Below are 15800 nucleotides of genomic sequence, written 5' to 3'. Positions count from 1 at the left end.
CACTGCCTGGTTAGTGGAGACTAGCATAGCTGCAGGCAACTAGCAGGGAGGGAACTTGCCGTGGATGGAGCACCAGAAGGAAAAACCCTGGTGCACTACAGCCACCTGTCTGAAATGGTCTAAATGTCTGCTCACCCGTATTACTCCCCCTGACAACATGTACACAAATCAAGGGAGCCATTCTTCAGCTCTCATGGATCAGCTCTGAATGTGGCTACAGTGAATGCATACGACTTAGGTTTGTCATCATGATTTTTACCATTCATCATAGCATATGTTCTGAAGGCTGTATCCACCAGGGAAAAAGGCTGAAAACGTAGTTGTTTAAAATGAAAGCTAAGAGGAGCCTTGACATTTTGAGGTCCTCAGAATAAGGAGTGGGACATGATTGCATGCTTCATGGACATTAAAGGCCAGCTGTGGCTGAATGTAGAATCACAGGAGTAAGGAACAACATTGACATTTTTAGTCCACCTGTTTCATTCCTCTGCCAAGGCAGGAGTCAGTATTGTGGTTCTCTGCCTGCTTCCTTACCTCTGTACTTCATGCTCAGCTGCTGGTGTGTGGCTAAAAAGCAGAGCAAAATATTTTTCGTTCTCATCTTCACATTCCAGGACAAATCCCACAACAGCTGTGGAATCCATGGGTATCACAGCCATCAATGGTCTGCTACCCAGAATTTCACTCACCAGGTCATTGTGCAGATAAATGGAAGGAGTGACGTTTGTCACTGCTTTGCAATGAGCCCACATTCAGTTCTTGTTGACAGCAGTTATTGTCATTTGGTAAGCAGCTCAGCTGAAGCTGTCCTTTTTATGAATGCAGGTAAGGGGAAAAAAATAACCTGAATCTTCAAATAATGCTTTCTGTCATCACCAGGTGGCTAGGAGATTCTGTCTCATCCTGGCAAACAGTGACCTGGCCTCAGTTTATACAGATTTTTGTCATGTTGCATCTGGTGGTACAGATACCAAAGCAATGCATTTTTCCAAGACAGTGCACAGAGTAAGTGATTCTTGAACAGTGTTACAGGTTGTATTCATCAGACATACTACTACAGAGAGAAACTGGCTAACATATTTTCCATGTACTTAATTAAGGATATTTCCATGCATTTAAATTTCCTTTTATTATGAGATAGTGAATTTCTCCATAAGCCAAATCCTGATCTCAGTAACACCAGTAAATCTGGACTAATTACACTGAAATCTGTCTATTTAATCTATCTATTCTCAAGTATGCTAATCATTATGGTATCTAGGAACCTATAGTTGTATTCTGGACTTACACCAGTGTAACTGAGTTCAAAGTCTTGCATGGTATTTCTTGTCTTTCGTAAACAATTTATCAGTCAGAATGATGTTAGGTGATTTCCGCTCTGAAGTAATCACCGCTTGGGTAGCAAGAAGATGGTTAGGTGTGCTGAAGGTAAATGATGTGGCATAGGAATCAAAAAGTGAGAGTCCATGCTGTTGTTATTTTCCCACCAAACTAGTGCCAGTGATGCACTTGGATGTGAAATATTAGAATAATAGTGAGATATTTGTCTCCAGAACTGTTCTATTGCTGGACAATTCCACCACATACAATATGGCTGAAATAGTCTTGCGGAATTGTCAAGGAATTTATTAGCTCTCCCTTACCATAGACACCAATACACACAACTCCTCTCCACAGATACATTCACACACAGGTCCACACTCCCTCCCAGCACACACCTTAGCACATGCTCTTTGCCTGCATACTCTCCCTGCCCCCACCTCTGCCATTAACTTGCTACTTAGCCCTCACCCCATTCAGTATTAATTGGGCACATCCCCAACTCATCAATTCTCTCAGCGCTGCACCAAATTTCTCCATTCTCTTTATTCTTTCCTACCCCTTTGCTTTCCCACTCCCCAAATATATAATTTCTTTTCCATGCCCAATCACATCTATCACTGTGAGAAAAAAGCACGTTTTCAAGGCTACACCAGCCATTGCTGTTCTAATCCCGGCAGCTGTGGCCACCTCAGTACCTATCTCGGCATCAGGCCTCAAGTGTTCCCTTCGTGGAAGGTGCCTCAGCCTTGCTACTGGTTTTTCCGCTTGCAGCGCCACTTTTCCAGTCCCTGTAGCTCTATTCTACCTGCTTTCTGGCTTATGGCATTCAAACCTGTTGGAATCTTGGGTCCCTCCCTGAGGAGCTGTGGTACTCCTCCATAGGCCTGGAGGGAGAACCTTTGGGATGGTCTGTGGGAGGAGGGTTCAGGGTCACAGGAGGCAATACGGTTCTAAACATAAGCTCGGCCAGCAGGGGGTTGAGCATGAAACAGACCTGGCCTAGGAGAGGGGTGACACTGATCTTCACTACTCAGACCCATGGACCTGAGTGTGGGAGAGCCAGACACTCGGAGAATTCATCAGGTGTCATTGCAGCTGCTCTGTTGCTGAATTCTGAATGGAGCGCCCCTTACAAGCCAGCCAATGTTGCAGACTCAACTCTCTTGTATTGCCCAGCAGTTGCAACATTTGTTAGACTTGGTTTGTGTTTTGAAGATGATCTTCACAGTTTTGAGGTCTACAAACCTAGGTCCAATACCTGCTCTGACTCACACTCTTTGGAACTCCATTCAAGCCAATAAGGTGTTAGCATAAGTTAGGGTGAATTAAGCCCTTAATTTGTTTTAAATCAAAGCTTTGCTTTAGAAAAAGCTTTTAATTTGTCCCTGGCAAGAAGGTGAGTGGAATTTTACAAGGTTGGATTAAAATGACCAATTTCTATTCAACTCCTCCAACATAAACTAGAGTCAAGCAAATGCATGTTATGCAGCCTTGAGAACTCGCTCACATTTGCTGTTCTGAGCTTTGTTCCCATTGGTCTGCCTTAAAATATCTAAGTCTTTTAATCTGGTGTAGTTTCGGAGAAGTCAAATACAGTGATTCCGTTTTACATCAGCTGAGAATCTCGCCTAGAGTTCATTCATTCAAAAACTAGCTTTTCTCATGTTGAACAGGTAACGTTAAGCAGCCAGCACACGTTGGGTCTAAAGCTCTGCACAGATTCTGTGACAGATATTGAAAGTATCCTAAAGTGCTGTGAAACACTACATTTAATCAGACCAGGTTATGAAGAGTAAATAGTAAGGGGATATCTGAAATACAACCTGAACATGATACTTCAGAACACTGGTATTCTGAATATTGCTTTGAGAAGCTCAAGTATCTCTGTCTTTAATGAAACATTTGTAATGAGCATTGGACATAACAACATTTGAGTACAACACTCAATGGCAGTGGGTATAATAGGCCAATGGAGGCTAAGCCTCCCCAAACAGCCAGGTCTTGTCCCCGCCCACATTCTGCCCCCGAAGCCCCACTCCTGTGTCCTTCTCTTCCTACGCTGCTTCTTTTCCTGCCTTTGTGCCACCTTTCCCCCCAAAGCCAGCAGGGACTAGAGTGGGCAGGCGGGCCAGCCAGCTGGGACAGGTGGGCCAATGTACAAAACTACATGAAACGTTTTACTGCTCTGAAGAAAGTAAGAAGAATCTTCATTAAAATCTAACAAGATTTTTTGTAAACTGATCTTATTTTTCTTTACATTCCAGAAACTTTTAAAATTTTTTGAACATTATACATAAATGCACACTCACACAGGAGGTGTGTAAATAGTGTTTTGTAGTTTTTTTTTTAATTTTATTTTAGAGCTATGTGGAGGATGGAAGTTTAATTTCACAAAGACTTTTGAGATTTAAAAATTGACTCCCTTCCAAATCAGAACAAAACCTGAAAATTTTGAAATTCTTTGTGAAAGAAAATTCTGAAAAAAAAAATTCTGTTAAGGTCAGTCGAAACATTTGATTTCAATTTTGACTTTTTAATTTTGTACTATATTACAATATAGTACAAAATTTCAAAATGAAAAGTCATTTCAGAAGAAAAATATTGAATGTTTCAAGAGGAAAATGTTGAACCAGCCAGAAAATGTTGAACTATTTTTCACGGTTTTCTTCTGAAATGAAATTCTAGTAAAATTGACACAATTTCACAAAGTATTTCAATTTCAATGAAACTGAATATTCTGATGAAATACGATTCCATTGAAGTTTCTCCAGCTAGCTCTATTGGACTTCCTTTAACGTGCCAATAATATTCTGACTAGGGTAGGCACTGGTTTGTAAGGTTAGGAGCTGGTTTCAAACTCCCCCAAAGTTTGGAGCTGAGATTTTGGTCTCATCCCATCTCCTACTGTGAGGTGGTTGACTCGGGTCACTTTAGTAATATTCTCTAAAATACAGAACAAATCTTTCTTTTAACAAAGATCCTGTTTGCTGGTCTTAGGCTGGTAGTTACATTGATTTCACTGAGATTACTCATGTCAGTAAAACAAGCAAGATTAAACCTTGTGTGAGGAAAGGATGCCGCTTTTGTGAAGTTTTATGTTTTACCCTTTGGTTAATATCTGTTAGATCCATCTGACTTGGTTACAAATAAATAAATAAATCCCATGATTTGCCCCGATTTTTTTGCTTCTGTCAGGATCACAGGAGGAGATAGGATATCTCTGTAGTCAGTTCGACATAAGCAAAAACAATTGCAACACTTCAAGAGTGGCAATAACAGATTTTCTGTCAATCCTGGGGAAATCTATCAAGAGAGAGCCATACTGTGGCAGTGTTTCCCTTTATGTTCTATTTCTTACCTTTTCCTCTTTTTGGAGGAGATTTCCCATGTGGAAAGGACATGTTTCATTTAGATTTAAACCATGTCATATTTTTGTGTAGGTTATCTACATGTGTGGAGTACAATCTATGAAAAAGGCAGTTTTTACATTTTATCATATCAACGTCTGATCTCAGTGTTATGTAAAATATATGCTACTTACATAGCATGTGCCAGTATGGTCACACATTTTTGTTCCACACGGGTTACTTTGGAGCCTTAGGGCCCTACCCCATTTGCAAAGATTTGATTTAGATAGATGCAATGCCCTCATGCAAACATAAATATTGATGGGGGTGGGGGACAATAGTTCAAAAATACAAATTACTTTTTAGGTTAGTTCTCTCAGCCTTGGTCTACACTAGGCATTGAGGTTGAATTTAGCAGCATTAAATCGATGTAACCCTGCACCCGTCCACATGACGAAGCCCTTTTTTTTGTCTTAAAGGGCTCTTAAAATTGATTTCCTTACTCCACCCCCGACAAGGGGATTAGCGCTGAAATCGGTTTTGCTGGGTCGAATTTGGGGTACTGTGGACGCAATTAGACGGTACTGGCCTCCGGGAGCTATCCCAGAGTGCTCCATTGTGACCGCTCTGGACAGCACTCTCAACTCAGATGCACTGACCAGGTAGACAGGAAAAGGCCCGCGAACTTTTGAATTTCAGTTTCCTGTTTGGCCGGTGTAGCAAGCTGCAGGTGACCATGCAGAGCTCATCAGAAGAAGTGACCATGCAGAGCTCATCAGCAGAGGTGACCATGATGGAGTCCCAGAATCTCAAAAGAGCTCCAGCATGGACCGAATGGGAGGTACGGGATCTGATCGCTGTATGGGGAAAGGAATCCGTGCTATCAGAACTACGTTCCAGTTTTCGAAATGCCAAAACATTTGTGAAAATCTCCCAGGGCATGAAGGAGAGAGGCCATAACAGGGACCTGAAGCAGTGCCGCGTGAAACTTAAGGAGCTGAGGCAAGCCTACCAGAAAACCAAAGAGGCGAACGGCCACTCCGGGTCAGAGCCCCAAACATGCCGCTTCTATGATGAGCTGCATGCCATTTTAGGGGGTTCAGCCACCACTACCCCAGCTGTGTTGTTTGACTCCTTCAATGGAGATGGAGGCAACACGGAAGCAAGTTTTGGGGATGAGGAAGACGATGATGAGGAGGCTGTAGATAGCTCACAGCAAACAAGCAGAGAAACCAGTTTTCCCGACAGCCAGGAACTGTTTCTCACCCTGAACCTGGAGCCAGTACCCCCCGAACCCACCCAAGGCTGCCTCCCGGACCCACCAGCAGAGAAGGGACCTCTGGTGAGTGTACCTTTTAAAATACTATGCAAGGTTTAAAAGCCAGCATGTTTAATGATTAATTTCCCCTGGCATTCATGGCTCTCCTGGATATACTCCCAAAGCCTTTGCAAAAGGTTCCTGGGGAGGGCAGCCTTATTCCATCCACCATGGTAGGACACTTTACCACTCCAGGCCAGTAGCACGTACTCAGGAATCATTGTAGAACAAAGCATTGCAGTGTATGTTTGCTGGTGTTCAAACAACATCCGTTCTTTATCTCTCTGTGTTATCCTCAGGAGAGTGATATCATTCATGGTCACCTGGTTGAAATAGGGTGCTTTTCTTAAGGGGACATTCAGAGGTGCCCGTTCCTGCTGTTTGCCTATGGTTGAACAGAAATGTTCCCCGCTGTTAGCCATGCGGGGGGGGGGGAGAGGCAAATTGCAACCTTGTAATGAAAGCACATGTGCTATGTATGTAATGTTAGCAGCAAGGTTTACTGCGAAAGAGAGTGTACCCATTGTTCTATAAAACTGTGTCTTTTCAAATACCACTGTCCCTTTTTTTTTTCTCCACCAGCTGCATGTGTTTCAAGGATCACAGGATCTTCTCCTTCCCAGAGGCTAGCGAAGATTAGAAGGTGAAAAATATGCACTAGTGATGAAATGTTCTCAGCTCATGCTGTCCTCCCACACTGACAGAGCACAGACAAATGCATGGAGGCAGACAATGTCAGAGTGCAGGAAAGCACAAAATGACCGGGAGGAGAGGTGGCGGGCTGAAGAGAGGGCTGAAGCTGAAAGGTGACAGCAGCGTGATGAGAGGAGGCAGGATGCAATGCTGAGGCTGCTGGAGGATCAAACTAATAGGCTCCAACTTATGGTTGAGCTGCAGGAAAGGCAGCAGGAGCACAGACTGCCGCTACAGCCCCTGTGTAATCAACCGCCCTCCTCCCCAAGTTCCATAGCCTCCTCACCCAGACGCCCAAGAATGTGGTGGGGGGGCCTACGGCCACCCAGCCACTCCACCCCAGAGGATTGCCCAAATAACAGAAGGCTGACATTCAATAAGTTTTAAAGTGCTGTGTGGCCTTGTCCTTCCCTCCTCCACCACCCCTCCTGGGCTAATTACCTTGGTAATTATCCCCCAATTTGTGTGATGAATTAATAAAGAATGCATGAATGTGAAGCAACAATGACTTTATTGCCTCTGCAAGCGGTGATCAAAGGGAGATGGGGAGGGTGGTTAGCTTACAGGGAAGTAGAGTGAACCAAGGGGCGGGGGATTTCATCAAGGAGAAACAAACAGAACTTTCACACCGTAGCCTGGCTAGTCATGAAACTGGTTTTCAAAGCTTCTCTGATGCGCACCGCACCCTCCTGTGCTCTTCTAACTGCCCTGGTATCTGGCTGTGCGTAACCAGCAGTGAGGCTATTTGCCTCAACCTTCCACCCCACCATAAACGTCTCCCCCCTTACTCTCACAGATATTGTGGAGCGCACAGCAAGCAGTAATAACAGTGGGAATATTGGTTTCACTGAGGTCTAACTGAGTCAGTAAATTGCGCCAGCGTGCTTTTAAACATCCAAATGCACATTCTACTACCATTCTGCACTTGCTCAGCCTGTAGCTGAACAACTCCTGACTACTCTCCAGGCTGCCTATGTATGGCTTCATGAGCCATGGCATTAAGGGGTAGGCTGGGTCCCCCAGGATAACTATAGGCATTTCAACATCCCCAATGGTTATTTTCTGGTCTGGGAAGAAAGTCCCTTCCTGCAGCTTTTGAAACAGACCAGAGTTCCTGAAGATGCGAGCGTCATGTACCTTTCCCGGCCATCCCATGTTGATGTTGGTGAAACGTCCCTTATGATCCACCAGTGCTTGCAGCACTATTGAAAAGTATCCCTTGCAGTTTATGTACTCGCTGGCTTGGTGCTCCGGTGCCAAGATAGGGATATGGGTTCCGTCTATGGCCCCACCACAGTTAGGGAATCCCATTGCAGCAAAGCCATCCACTATGACCTGTACATTTCCCAGGGTCACTACCCTTGATATCAGCAGATCTTTGATTGCGTTGGCTACATGCATCACAGCAGCCCCCACAGTAGATTTTCCCACTCCAAATTGATTCCCAACTGACCGTAGCTGTCTGGAGTTGCAAGCTTCCACAGGGTTATTGCCACTCACTTCTCAACTATGAGGGCTACTCTCATCTTGGTATTCTTGCGCCTCAGGGCAGGGGAAAGCAAGTCACAAAGTTCCATGAAAGTGCCCTTACGCATGCAAAAGTTTCGCAGCCACTGGGAATCGTCCCAGACCTGCAACACTATGCGGTCCCACCAGTCTCTGCTTGTTTCCCGAGCCCAGAATTGGCGTTCCACCGCATGAACCTGCCCCATTAGCACCACGATGCCCACATTGGCAGGGCCCGTGCTTTGAGAGAAGTCTGTGTCCATGTACTCATCACTCTCGTCACTGTGCTGATGTCGTCTACTCACCCGGTTTCGCTTTGCCAGGTTCTGGTGCTGCATATACTGCTAGATAATGCGTGTGGTGTTTAATGTGCTCCTAATTGCCAAAGTGATCTGAGCGGGCTCCATGCTTGCCGTGGTATGGCGTCTGCACAGAAAAAAGGCGCGGAACGATAGTCTGCTGTTGCCCTGATGGAAGGAGGGGCGACTGACGACATGGCTTACAGGTTTGGCTTACAGGAAATTAAAATCAACAAAGGGGGTGGCTTTGCGAGAAACTGAATGGCTGCCTCAAGGATAGAACTCAAAACCTCAAGGATAGAACTCAAAACTGGGTTTAGCAGGCCGTCGATTTCACAGAGGGAGGAGAAAATGAATACAAAACAAATCTGGTCTGTTTCTTGTTTTGAGCCACTTCATCTATCTTTATAAATCATACTGGCAGCAGACTGTGCAGTACGACCGCTAGCCATTGTCACCTTCTGGGTGCTTGGCAGAAGACGGTGCAGTATGACTACTGGCCATCATCTTCTGCTGGCTGCTAATTAAAAGACAGTGCACTGCTGGTAGGATTCAATCGCCATGAGACGAAACAAGGGAAATGACCTAGCTGAGTCACTCCCATGTTTGCCCAGGCGCCCGGTTAAAAGAGCACCCAGGTCTATGTCAACGACGGCTACCAGTCATACTGCACTATCTGCTGCCAAAAGGCAATAAACTGCTGCTGTGTAGCAATGCAGTACCATGTCCACTAGCACCCAGGAGACATATGGTAACGGTTAGCTGAGCAGGCTCCATGCTTGCCGTGGTATGGCGTCTGCACAGGTAACTCAAGAAAAAAGGTGCAAAACAATTGTCTGCCCTTGCTTTTATGGAGGGAGGGAGGGAGGGAGGGAGGGAAGGGGGGCCTGACGATATGTACCCAGAACCACCCGCAACAATGTTTTAGCCCCATCAGGCACTGGGATTTCTACCCAGAATTCAAATGGGCAGTGGAGACTGCGGGAACTGTGGGATAGCTACCCACAGTGCAAAGCTCCGGAAGTCGACTGTTGCCTCGGTACTGTGGACACAGTCCGCCGACTACATACACTTAGAGCATTTGTGTGGGGACACACACACTCGACTGTATAAAAATGCTTTCTACAAAACCGACTTCTATAAATTTGACCTAATTTCGTAGTGTAGACGTACTCTCACTCTTGCAGGTGTGTACATGTATGTGTATAAAAATAATATATAAAAAATGCAGGACAAATGCCCACACAGCTGTATCTTCTGATGGCAATGCTACCACTGTGCTTGCATTCAGGGAGACCATAACAGTGAATCAAAGGTTTTCTCCTAGCTGAACTAAAGTTGGGAGCTTGTTTCTCCTGCCCACACTCTTTGCTTTTATGTATGTGTATGACAATAGAAAAGGCAACGTCCCCATTACAGTATGTAAGTAGCATGTGTTGTAGATGAATACTGAGTGCAGGTAGATTACCAAGAGAAAAGAATACGGTCTGATTTTCTTTTCATATACATGAGTGTGGAGAGTTCGTAAGTTATCCATGCTTATAGCCCTCAGGGATCAATTTTATACAAGCCAAAGAAATAACCTTGGTGTGCAGGCTCTGTCTGTCTGTCTGTCTGTGTTCAGTACTTACATGGCCCCCGTTACTGTAGTATCTGAGCACCTCACAATCTTTAATGAATTTTGTCCTCGCTAGAGAAGTGGGAGGTAGGGACATGCTATACTCACCATTTTACAGATGGAGAACTGAGGCAGAGAGAGACTGAGTGGCTTGCTCCAGGTCCGAGGAACTGAACCCAGCTATCTCCAGGCCAGTGCCTCTTAACCATTGAACTATCCTTCCTCTGACTCCCAAGGAGATTGGAGCCAGATATTTGTGTAAAATGGTATAGTTCCATTGCAGCAGATCATGCACTGGATGTCTACTTAGCTTTAGGCTGTCTCCCCCCTGTAGGATCCAAGTAACTCCCCACTGTAGATAATGGAAGTTATTTGTCTCCTGTAGTAAGAGAATAGGGAAGGATGCCAGTTTACATCATTCTTTCAGTATGCCCAGTTCACCTCTTCAGCTAACATGTGGAGTGCAGGGCATTGGTATGGAGCGAGGGATCAGTCATGAGTTCCCACTTCTCCACCATTTGAGTGAAAACATGGAGTGTGAAGATCAGGATAATATAATTAGGTGATTGAACATTTTTGCTCATTCGTTCAACAAAACAATACCTTTTTAAAAATGTCCATTTTAAACTAATTTTGGAATGATAGGCTATATTATGAACATCGTTTCCTTTGCTTTGCATACTTACAGATTTCCCTGCTTGCCAAACCCAGTCTATGACTGTTCCATCTCCAAATTTTGTGGAAAAGCTTTGGATTGCTATTTGTACCAATGAGAGTCTGGCTCAGCAGCTCCTAGGTCAGACACTCAAAGCGAAAGTGGTGGACCCACCCAGTTAATTTATGGAATTAATCAGAAGGAGGAAGTGTTCTTGGAAGACCCAGCACTTCCATTTGTACAGAATAAGACATGAGCTTGTGCCAGGGATGGGGAAAGGGGACCTGATCACTGATCTAGATATAGGAGGAAGGGTGCATCTCTCTCTGTCAGCTGAGATCTTTTCCCAATACAAGTTGTACATTTTCCTAAAACTTGATTTCCTTATACTTAGCTATGATGTGGTAATGATCACATCTGTCCTCTTTTTTTTTTTAAATATTCTGCTTCTGTTGCAGATTTCCTTTCTTACTTGAAAGCCTAGCAATAGAAATGCAATTTCCTTCCTCTCTGAAGCTTGCAGCTGCTGGATTCAGATGCGGTCAAATATTTAGCAGAGTGAGGGATGCAGCCATGCCCATTTTTGTCTGTGATTTGTCCATATGTACAGTACAGAAAAACAAAACCGCTCTCCTTTTCAAATAGGCATCATCCATAGTGTAATGCCATTGACTTCAGTAGAGTTTACACCATGGCTAAATTTAGCCCCATCATGGTTAATATTTGCTGAAGATCAATAATCCATAGACACAATATACATACACACAAAATGAGTGACTATAACGGAGACAGTGGTGTGTTTTAATGACTTCACTTGTTACCAGGTGTTTGAATAGGCTATGTTCACAGGCTGTTACATAGTTATACAATGGAATGACAAGAGTTCCTCCTGCCCTCAGTATAAATCCAGTTTACTATGAAACTAATGGATTGTAGATTTAATGATGTTGTCTTCCCCCCCAGGATGCATCTCCTTCTATTTTCATGCCAAGTATGTCACTATTTCATAACGCAGTAAATCAGATCATTCCTTTGATGCCGTCCACCAGTGCAGCTGTACATCTGAGTCTTGTATACCCTAGAGTGGGATGTCTGTAGTGGCAGGCAAGCAAAGAATCTACTGGAGTTCTGTTCTTATATTTATTTAGTCTCTATAGAAAAACATTTTTTTTAAACATCCAGACATCTGCTGGAGCTAGCACTGTTTTCACTAATAGCTGCCACTAGAGCTCTGGAGACAGACAAACCGATCCATATGGAAACAAGGTTTCCATAAATCTGTCAGGCTTGAATTCTCTAGTGGAGCCTCATCCAGCCGCTTACCATGATCTTCTTTTTCTTGTTTTTAATTCCTGCTAGAGTCAAGTTCAAATAAACCCATTAGTTAGCAGCACTCTTTAAACAAAGGTATAATTTAATTGTCTCAGAAATCCTGAGAACATTAAGCCTTTTCTCCCATACTGTATAGACATACATATACATTTGCATATTCCCACATTCACTGATGTACATTCATGCAGCCCATCGTTGTCTCCAATGTATGTGCTTTTAGGATGCAGGGGTTGGCTGCTTGTAAAATGCAGGTATTAGACCCCTAACTCTGCTAAGAAATGGAGAGGCCTGCTAGCCACAGAACCATTAGCATTTGACAACTTCTGTCCATTCTACTCCTTGTTGTGCTCCATTGGAGCTGTTTCAGAAATGACAGGGGATTAAAAGGCTCAGGGGATTGAAAATGGGCAACAGTCTTTTACCTCAAGGTCAGAGGTTCATCTCTGACCTAGACTAATAGTGGCTGAGGCTGGCTAAAAGTCATTAGCATCTGAAATGAGTTGGCGATTCTCATTCCAATTCCTTCTGGGCAAGTGATCCCACATCATAAAAATGACCCCAGCTGACTTTAAATGGCACCCTAGTGGAGCACTTAACAGGCAGAGAAACTTCTCTCTCACTCCTGGACGTGGTCAGGCTGGGTGCAGCAGTGAGGCACGTTGGTGGGGCAGTGTGGATAAATGGAGGCCTTGTTTTTTCAGAAGGCTGCCCCATCTCACTTTGTCACCTTTGCCAGCACCAAACTTACTTTTAAAACATGAAAAAGAAATTCAGTATGACATTACTCAGGGATACAGCAAAGGATGGAAGATCTAGCTAGACTGGAAAGGTTGTACATAGGCAAAAGGATTTGCCATTAAGTAACACAGCTGTCCAAAATGAGGCTTTTGAGTGACTTTCTCATTTTGTTTTCTTTCTTAGGCATAGATCTTAAGAAGGATTTTTCCTTATCCTGAATCGGAAGGAAATCTAGCACTGAAATCTCTGTAAATCAGAAGACAAGTTAGATAACATAGTGATTTGGGGCCAAAAGATTCAACTGAATCAGATTATAGTTATAAGAATCTACCTTCCATAAGATTCCAGATGCTATCCGGTAAATTGGGTGACGTAATCATGAGATGGACCTAGACTTCTCCAAAGCTATCTGAGCCAGCACACCTGCCTGTGCCATCAATTCATGGCAGTATCCAGTTCTCTCTGTGGAACATATCCTGTAGTCCAGTGGTTCTCAACTTTTTTCATTTGCAGACCCCTACAAAATTTCAAATTGAGGTGCAGACCTCTTTGGAAATCTATCGTCTGGACATATAATTTTTAATTCTTTTCAGTCAGTTTTCAGTCCATCTCTTGCAGACCACTTAGACACAGCCTGCGAACTCTGGAGATCCATGGACCACAACTTGAGACCCTCTGCTATAGTCTATCCTGTGAACACTGTTCCCTCTAAGCTGTGCGCGTGTGCGCGCACACACAAATCCTAAACCTTGTGCACATGGCAAAATACCACGTGCACAAAAATTTGCACAGAATCACAACAATTTGCACAGAAGAATTTTTTTGCACACATGGCCTATCAAAATGTAGAGGGAATATTGCCTGTGACCTATCAGATCCATTCCGGATCCTAATAATACTCAGTCCTAGAAAAGTAAAAATGAACTCATTTAATTATAATTTCTTCGGAGTGTTGTTTAGTGTACTTCAAAGCAGGAATGCTGATAAGAAATGAACATAAAAAGGTTACATGATTTTCAAAACATTCACAAATAATGTTATGGCATTGAAAGATACAGCTGATTCTTTGTCCTTTGCACCTTATTTTTTCCTCTTGAAACACTGAGAGTAGCCTTTGAATTCCTCAGCTTGGGTTGCTTTATTGCATGTCCTTGCTATTTTTAAACAGTTATTTTGTGTTTCATTTCCTGGAGGCCTTTGTTGTAGTGGTATTTCTCACCCCCTCCTCCTTCCTTGGGAATCAGGATGCTGGTTCACCTTGAGGCCAATACATCCAGATGAGGCCAGTTCTCAACTCCCCCCACCTCTCCCAGAAGATGAAGAAGCATTTTACCCCATCTAAGTTGTTATGTTGTAGTGGTAGATGTTCATTAAAATTCACAGATTCCGACAGGGGCCATGATGTGAATGTTCCCGCTATGGAGCGGAGAAAGCTTGGTCACCCTGGAGATATTTAAATTGCTTCCGAACAAGAATTGGCATGTCAGAAGTCCAATATGCGAAAGTGGGGCTATTCCAACAACCCGGATATAGGTGACTGCAGTGAAAAACAAACCATGGATCATCTGTCGGTCTGCCAGCGCCTGGAGAAACCATGCACCATGGATGAGCTCACCAGGGCTACAGACTCGGCCATATTATGTACCGCATGCTAGAAAAACCTCTGATTGTCATGGAAGGACACAAGTAGAAGATGACTCCATTTAAAGCTCCACTCTTCTGATGGCCATAACTGCGGTGCAGCCTCTCTTTGTGAGGACTTACTAACAATTTGCCATCATGCAACTGTAACTGCTGCTGCTCTGTGAATTGGCTGACAGGAGATTTTAGTGCCAAGGGGACGGATGTCTCCCTAGTAACTATAGCGCAACCCAGTCTGCAATTCTTAACATCCAAGAACTAAAGGGGAGTAAGAAACCCAAGTCTGTTCTTCAGTCTATGCCGTACATCACAGTATCTGGTGCTGCTATCCAGTCACTAGAGTAACTGACTGTCTCTTGTCTCCAGGCCTTTTTCCATACCACCCTCTCCACATGGACTATTTCCCCCCACGCCCCCTTTGCCAAGCCACTATCCTTCCTTCTTTCACGGCTCTATTGAAGAGTACTACTTCTGGGATTTCCACAAGAAAGTAGCCAAATCCTCCTAGGTTGAGTTATTTGGGCTTCTCACATGGTGTCTTCTCCATCCCTGCTGCCTATTAGATTGTAAATGCTTTGTGGCAGGGCTTGTCTGAGGTTTGTATCTTGTGTATCATCAGACACTGTGTCATCGCTTAACACACAGTTCAGTTGGACTTTCAAATGATAAAACTTTGAAGATCTAAAATAAGTGAAACCCCACAAGGGTTTGACCTTGGTACCTTAAACATATAACCCATATCTTTTATTCATTCTGCTGTACGCACTACAGCTAACTGCATTTGTGACAATCTAACGCTGTTGGTTTTGCCCCTGGAGAGTCCGCATTGCTCTCCATGCCGCCAAACAAGCTTTTTGGGAATTGCAAATTAGAATATGGAGCTCAAAGTGTGTTTCCTAGTGCAGGAATGCAGATTTTCATGCAAATCAGATTTTATTTTCTGCATGTTCTTTTTTCTTTGACAAAACAAGATTTTTCCCCCCTACACTTTAGCCAGACATTTCTCTCTAATTAGAGCACCTGTTGAAAAAATCCTTTTGTATGTGATGTTAAAGGAATCAGCTGTGCACAAAAACACAAAGCCGGCACTCCATGCCACAGCACCACTGCAAGGAGATGTGTGTGCAGAATGGGAGGATGGTCTAATGCTTAGGGTATTCACTAGGGCATCTGGTTTCCAATAGACTTCTTGTGTAAACTGGGGCCAGTCACTTAATCTCTCTGTTTCTTAGTTCCCTATGTGTAAATGGGGATAACGCTTTCCTACCTCAAAGGGGTATTGTGAAGATAAAATACCTTTTAAAGATTGTGAGGTGTTCAGTTACTATGC

At 43.8% G+C, this 15800-nt stretch overlaps 1 long non-coding RNA gene across 2 annotated transcripts in view; it reads left to right on the top strand.

Moving 5' to 3' along the window:
• Window positions 1-890: 890 nt before the first annotated feature.
• The window catches only part of LOC122458760, a 41854-nt gene continuing 26944 nt past the window's right edge, over window positions 891-15800 (top strand). For both annotated transcript variants that reach the window (XR_006278996.1, XR_006278995.1), the window contains exon 1: window positions 891-1005. This is a non-coding gene — a long non-coding RNA (uncharacterized LOC122458760). The remainder of the gene's footprint in view (window positions 1006-15800) is intronic.

The sequence above is a fragment of the Dermochelys coriacea genome, chromosome 2 (assembly GCF_009764565.3).
Source record: "Dermochelys coriacea isolate rDerCor1 chromosome 2, rDerCor1.pri.v4, whole genome shotgun sequence".
Classification (NCBI taxonomy): domain Eukaryota; kingdom Metazoa; phylum Chordata; order Testudines; family Dermochelyidae; genus Dermochelys; species Dermochelys coriacea.
The sequence above is the reverse complement of the archived record's forward strand: the minus strand, read 5'-3'. Positions and strand labels throughout refer to the sequence as shown.